The sequence below is a fragment of the Berghia stephanieae genome, chromosome 6 (genome assembly GCF_034508935.2).
Source record: "Berghia stephanieae isolate SIO BIC M18660-M18661 chromosome 6, UCSD_Bste_1.3, whole genome shotgun sequence".
Taxonomy (NCBI): Eukaryota; Metazoa; Mollusca; class Gastropoda; order Nudibranchia; family Aeolidiidae; genus Berghia; species Berghia stephanieae.
This window is the reverse complement of record NC_088365.1, coordinates 46,734,766-46,742,265: the sequence shown is the minus strand read 5'-3', so window position 1 is coordinate 46,742,265 and position 7,500 is coordinate 46,734,766.

Sequence of the window (7,500 nt, the reverse complement as noted above, 5' to 3'; positions counted from 1 at the left end):
AACTCAAATTAAGAAATCAAGGAGCAGATAGATAAAGCTCTGAAAATGGGTGTATGAAAGGTGCCAGACAAAGCAAGCAATAAATATACAAGAAAAAAAAAACACATCCCAAAAGATTAGTCGACCTCGATTGAGGAAAGAACTTCAGACCATCTGATTACCGGTCAGAAGTGCTTCCATGAGAAACCCCCATCACCGCCGTGAAATTTTTATCCTCTATTGTCTTCTGGCACTTTCCTACTCACTTCATCTCTTGATGTTATCAACATAAGTGCCTGCTCCACTCACTTTTCTGAATTAAAAATTCACCCCAAATACCGGAGCACACTCAATGTCTCAATTGTTTCTATGTTATATGTTTGTGTTGAGAATATTGGCTATTAACCTTAATTGCTGGCCAACTAACTACACGGAGTTGTGTGTGTTAGACCCGCGATCTCAAGTAGTCGGGAAGAGAGAGAACTCTAATAATGACCAGGGTTAGAGACGATCTTTTTTTTGGAATCGTGGATAGCTCATACGGTAGAGTCACGCTCTTCCCGGCCAGGCGGAGTTGTCGTACCAGTAAGGTCGCGGGTTCAAACCCCCATCACCGCTGCGAAATTGTTATTCTCTATTGTCTTCTGGCACTTTCCCACTCACTTCATCTCTAAGTGCTTCCATTACGCCACAGAGGCTCCCGATAGTTGGGACAATTTTAATACCTATAATCTTCACAGCGTTTTACGCTGGCATCAAACAACACACATACATTGAACATGAGAGGACGAGGACGAAGACATTTGCGTTGCTTCATTTTATACACCAAATTAAGAAATTAAGTGGTTGGCACCGGTGTAAGATAAAGAACCGGTAACTAGAAGGTCTTAGGTTCGATCCCCAGTCACAGTCGACTGATTTTTTGGGATTTTTTTTCTTGTATTTATTTTATTTTATGTTTTTTGCTTTGGCTGCCACCGACGTGTAATATTATGCAGGTCTGATATCCAAACCGGCTTATGGGCCTAGTTTAACATTGATGTCATGGACAATACTTTGCATAATTTATTGAAATTTCATTACAACAATAAGACCATGAAGAATTGGATTATCAGACCTGAAAACAAGCGCACGAAGTCTGGCGCCTTTCCTACACTCTTGTCAGTTCTATAATTAGAACTCAGGAAAACATCAGCGCCATCGATTAGTTCCCTGCAAATTTCCTGGAAACCGAAACTATTTTTCGCTACGCAGTCAATGTGCCATTTTAACTCACTCAATCCTAGAGATTTTTGATACTTTTTAAAATTGGAAAAACATGTATTAAAAATAAGCATGTACATAGATAGTTATATTCAATTGACATTAACATGTAAAAATTCAGAAAATTAGCTTTGATACTACGCCAATAATTTGTCTCAGAAAAATGTAATAAATAGCATGGGGTAAAAGTAACCCCGGGTATACTACGAATATAGTCGGTGTTAGGGTTGAGTGAGTTAATACAGCCATTATTGTAAGCATGGCGTTTTTAAATAGCCAATAGCCCAATTGGAAGAACGCATTTGACTCTGATAAACAATACAACAAGGAAGTGATCTTTTATATAGCGCAATATCTATTATGATATGTATGTGCTCATAACACTTTACGTGAAATAAGGTAAATGTGAGTGAAGTGCATCGCCCACGGAAACGCAAAACATCTCTTGACTTTGTTACAAGATACGATAATGTACTACTGCTCACTTGATGCCATTTCACCATTTCGCAAATTATATCTAAGACTGTTTCCCTATTCAGTTACTAACCACGCGTAACATCTCTTGATATTTCTCCCAGATGGGGACAAAGTACTGTTGAGACGTCTCCCCATCCAGTTACTAACCACGCGTAACATCTCTTGATATTTCTCCCAGATGGAGACAAAGTACTGTTGAGACGTCTCCCCATCCAGTTACTAACCACGCGTAACATCTCTTGATATTTCTCCCAGATGGAGACAAAGTACTGTTGAGACGTCTCCCCATCCAGTTACTAACCACGCGTAACATCTCTTGATATTTCTCCCAGATGGGGACAAAGTACTGTTGAGACGTCTCCCCATCCAGTTACTAATCACGCGTAACATCTCTTGAAATTGCAATCAGATGGGACAATGTAATGTTGACCCTTCTCCCCATCCAGTTACTATCTATGCATAATGTCCCTTGACTTTGTTAAAAGATAAGATAAGGTACTACTGCTCACTTTATGCGATTTCGCAAATCAGATCTAAGACTGCCTCCCCATCCAGTCACTAACAACGCGTAACATATCTTGACATCGCTGTCAGATGCGGCTATGTGATCTAGTGGTATGACACTCGCTTTCCGATCGGAAAGCCCTGGGTTAGAGCACCGTTCGCCGCATAGTTGAGTACTTAGAAAAGAAGGCTCTTTACTCAAATTCTCTCACCGTACTCAGGTGTAAAATGAGTACCTGGCCGTTAACAGCGTTATCTCTATCGGAAAAAAAATGTAATATCGCCTAACAGGCGTCATGTCTCGTTCTACATATTAGGTGTTGCTGTTGGCCAGGGATCCCCGGTAAAGCGCTTTGAACACGTTTAGTGGATATTGCGCTATATAAAAGCTTAATTTTTTTTCTTCTACTGTACTGTTGAGCCGATAACGTTATTCGGCAAGCCGGAACTCGGTCAACTATCTAACGCAATCAAACCAGCACCATCAATTTGATTCGTCAAGAATTCCTAGAAACGAAACTATTTTGGGGCTACGCAATCTATTTGCTGTCATCGTTCTTTGTTAACTCACTCAACCCTAACACCGATTATATCCGTAGTTTACCCAGATTACGTTTATCCCATGCCTATTTATTCCATTACTCTGAGACAAATTATTGATAGTATGCGCTTGGCTAAGAAGCTCACAACATTGGCACCCGGAAGTATAATGGACCAACACACAAAACTACGTGTAACCATGAACTTTTATAGTCTGGTTAATACAGTTGAGTGAGAATCACTCACAAACGCGGATGGCAAAATACAATAACAAAGGCTTGAGTGACGTCATCTTCATTCTATCTATAGGCGTAGTTTGCATGTCAATGATAGTTGAATAAAACTATCTATGTACCTACATGCTCATTTTTAATACATTTTTTCCCATTTTGAAAAGTAGCAAAAATTTCTAGGATTGGGTGAGTTAACATTTAAACTTCTCTCTTATTTTACGTTTGAAGGTTCCGATGGCTCAATTTGTAACACATCATCTGGAAACGGTAATCTTTCTGAGTGATAATTATGTCCAACGTTGAATTTGTAATGAAGAATATGACACGTGGGTCTAGAGAATTGTGAGGCTATAATATTGTATGACACACGCTTTCGGATCGGATGGTCCTGGGTTCGAGCCTTGCTCGGGGCATAGTTGAGTCCTAGAAAAGACTCTTTCCTCACATTCTCTCACCGTACTCAGGTGTAAAATGAGTTCCTGGCCGTCAACATCGTAGTCGCTGTCGGAAAGAAAATGAAAATGTAATATGGCCTGACCGGCGTCATGTCTCGTTCTTCATATTACATGTTGTTGTTGGCCAGGGACCCCTTGTAAAGCGCTTTGAGCACGTTTGGTGGATGTTGCACTTTATAAAAGCTCAAAGGTCAAGAATTGAATGAATGCATCATCTACCAAATTAAGTCCCTTGATTAGTGGACAAAGAATAATTACAAAGATCTTTCCACGTAGACTGGTGCATCTCAGTGTTACGATTGGTTCTGAATTTGAATTCGAATGTTACTCGAAGTCAACCCAATGGGGATGATCTATATTACCTTTCCTTGTGCTCGAGGTCATTGGTCACATGGCCAAGTTTGCTCAAAATGACCCACATAGTTCAAAACGTTCACAGCTTTAGAAATATCCAACGTTACAATGGGAGCGATCTGTATTCATGTTTTTGTCCAACCTAGTCATCGATCACATGATTTGTTGCTGTACAACGATTGGACATTTCTCAGTCTATCTAAACACGCTGATTTGTTTATAAAAGCTGTAAACATACCCACGAGTCATGCTGAGCAAAATGACCAATTGTAACGTTGGGTATTTCTCAAACTGAACACTTTTCACTATATATAGGTCATTTTGAGCACACTTTGCAATGTGACCACAATGACCTCGAGCACATGGAAATGTAATATAGATCATGCCCATTGGTCATTTTGCTCATGATGACTCATGGGTATGTTCAAAAAGAAAGCAGCGTGTTTTTCAATACTCTTCAACAGTCGTAACGTCTCTTCCTTCCTAATGACGCATGGTATCTTAGTAACACTGGCTCTAAACTGTCGGATCAATGGCGGACGCCCGTATGAAATATTTCCCCGGCGAGCATAAAAGCGTGTCCAGAGGAAAAAAACCCCATAAATTTGATCATGTTTTGACTTTTACACATTCTGATCACAAGGCATATGAAAAGTTCTTGCCAGCATGAAGAATACAAAGTAATGATTTTCTTTGTTTAGATCCAAGATGGCCGCCGTTGCCGGGCTGCGTGACATCAGACTACTGAATCCAATTGTTAAGCAATGTTGGACAGCAACACATCACGTGACTGATGACTAGATTGGACACCGACATGAATATAGATCGCTCCCATTCTGAGTATATCTGTATTCGAGGGCGGAGAGAGTTGTTGAATGTGACAGCAGCCATTGTTGGTACTTAGGCTGAAGAATTTTGATAATCTTCGTTTGAAGGTTTCTAAATCTGTTGTGTTCACACATGATTCGGGAAGAGCGTTCCAGTCTTTGATAGTGCGGTTGTTTTTATTTCGTGGCTTTTGTTCTCTCGTAGAAGCTATCAATTCCTACACAATATTGTTGAACTCAAGAAGTCGGGGAGAAATGGCCCTCGAAAGACTAGAATTTGAAGCGACTTTTTATGGCGTCGTGGATCATTCATAGGGTAGAGTCACGATCTCCCTGGCCGGGCGGAATTGGATTCAATAGTATGATGTCACGCGCCCGGCAACGGCGGCCATCTTGGTTCTAAACAAAGAAAATCATTACTTTTTATTCTTCATGCTTGCTAGAACTTTTCATTCCCTTTTCATATGCCTTGTGATCAGAATGTGTAAAAGTCAGTTCATGATCAAATTGATGGGTTTTTTTTACCTCTGGATACGCGTTTAAGCTCGCCGTGGAAATATTTCATACGGCGTCAGCTATTGTTCCGATAGTTTAGAGCCAGTGTTACTAAGTTACGTCATTAGGAAGGAAGTGACAGTACGACTGTTGAAGACTATTGTCGTACCAGTAAGGTCGCGAGTTCGAGCCCCCGTCGCCGCCGCGAAGTTTTTATTCTCTGTTGTCTTCTGACACTTTCCAACTCACTTCATTTCTAGTTATTGTTTACATGTGTGTTGTCCTTACAGTTGTGTTCACTATGCTCGACACAGCTAAGGGACAGAACCATGGTGCACTTATTTCCACGTCTGATAACCCAATAGACACTTAGATAACCACGCCTCTCGGATAGTCGTCATAATGTAAATAATGGCAGTGATTGGTAAACATAGCAAATTACACAGGTTTTATAACGATGGTATGTGTGTATTCAAGATACCCACTGTTCTACCAACACAGAAATATATGTGTTAACTTAAACGTTTACAATATAATCGAGAAAATCGTGTGGCCACTAGTCACCCATTTGGCAGTATGAAACCAATAAGAATAATCAGAGAAAAGTCGATTTCATTCTCGGTATTATTTATAAACAACCAACTATGTTTGTCCGAGCACCACGTGTGAAGGTGTGTCACAAATCCCATGTTCTGATTGGTCAAAAATCTAGTGTTAATTTCCGATGGGTTCATTGTTGTAATAGAAATAGCAAACAAACAAAAAGAACACAAAATCTTGTCCATTACAACAATGCTAAACTAAGCCCGTAACTGAGTTCGGATGTCAGACCTACATATATGTACACCTCGGACAGAACATGTTACAAACTGATATACACATTAGAGAATAGATAGAATTTTATTAAGAGAATAAATCCACCAATTCATATTTCTGATCATCTTAGCTCCCAATTGGATTCAATAGTCTGATGTCACGTCGTCCAGCAACGGCGGCCATCGCGGTTCTAAACAAAGAAAATCTGTACTTTTTATTCCTCATTCATGCTAGCGAGAACTTTTCATATGTCTTGTGATCAGAATGTGTAAAAGTCAAAACATGATCAGATTTATAATGTTTTTTTCCTCTGGATACGCTTTTATGTTCGTCGGAGAAATATTTCATAAGGGCGTTCGCCATTATTCCGATAGTTAAGAGCCAGTTACTAAGTTACTAGTCGTCATTATGAGGGAAGTGACGTCATGACTGTTGAAGCGTATTCTGATTTGGTTCACTCCGCAGGAATGTACATCTGCACCCACTTTAGATTTATTGACAGAGCTTCTAGATCACTGCTGAATGTTCACCTTAATGTTATTATTCATGTCAAAATCTTCATGAGTGAAGGTGGACATTAACCCTTTCCTTACCAGCTATTTTCAGAATTTTCCCCAAAATTTCGCACCCACCCAACACAAAAATAGTTTTTTCTCACTCAAACAGAAAAGCAACAAATACATTCTATGCATAACATTAATCAGCAACACGAACGCTACAACGCAATGTCACGCTTTTATATCTAGATATAAGAGGACATTTGTCATTAAATTGTGTGACTTGCAAAAGAAATCTGAATGATTACAGCGGTGGTTGTATCGTAACGAATGTGAGGATTTTCCTAAAGTTGGTAAGGAGAGGGTTAAAGGATGATTCAGATTCAACATCAAACCGTTTTGTGGCGATTGTTCAAAGTTGGTAGAGAATTTGACAATTTTATTTTTAAACTGAGATTTTAAAAGTAGTCCTTCAGAGCCATGAGGCCCATGGAGCCGAAGTTTATCCCAGTTCCTATAGCGTGAAAAGGGCAATAGCAATTGCTTGATCTCTTTTGGATAGGACGCTAGTCTATGACAAAGTACTTTCCACCAGATTAAACAGACCCAGCTACCCAATCACTACTGGATGGACACGGGGGCGGGCGTGGGGGGGGGGGGGAAGAAGAAATATCGAATGGACCCGGGATCGATTTAGGTCCATTCGCTTGTGAAGCGAGTGCTCTACCAACTGAGCTATCGGGACCCCTCGAGCTTTTACATAGTCCAAAGTCAATTAAATGTACTCAAAGCGCGTTTTAAGTTGTATCAAACCAACAGCAACGTCGAACTTATTTGAACAATCTTCTAAAAACGCATAACTTTTGGTAATTATTGAACTTAAAGATGTGTAATGGTAGAAAGTCTGACTGGTAATCAGAAGGTCTGAGGTCCGATCCCCAGTCGACGTCGACTGATTTTTTGGGATGGTTTTTTTTTTCTTCTATTTTTCTTTCTTGTTTTGTCTGACACCTTTCATACACACTTGTTCAGATCTTTATCTTATAGATAGTATGCAGAT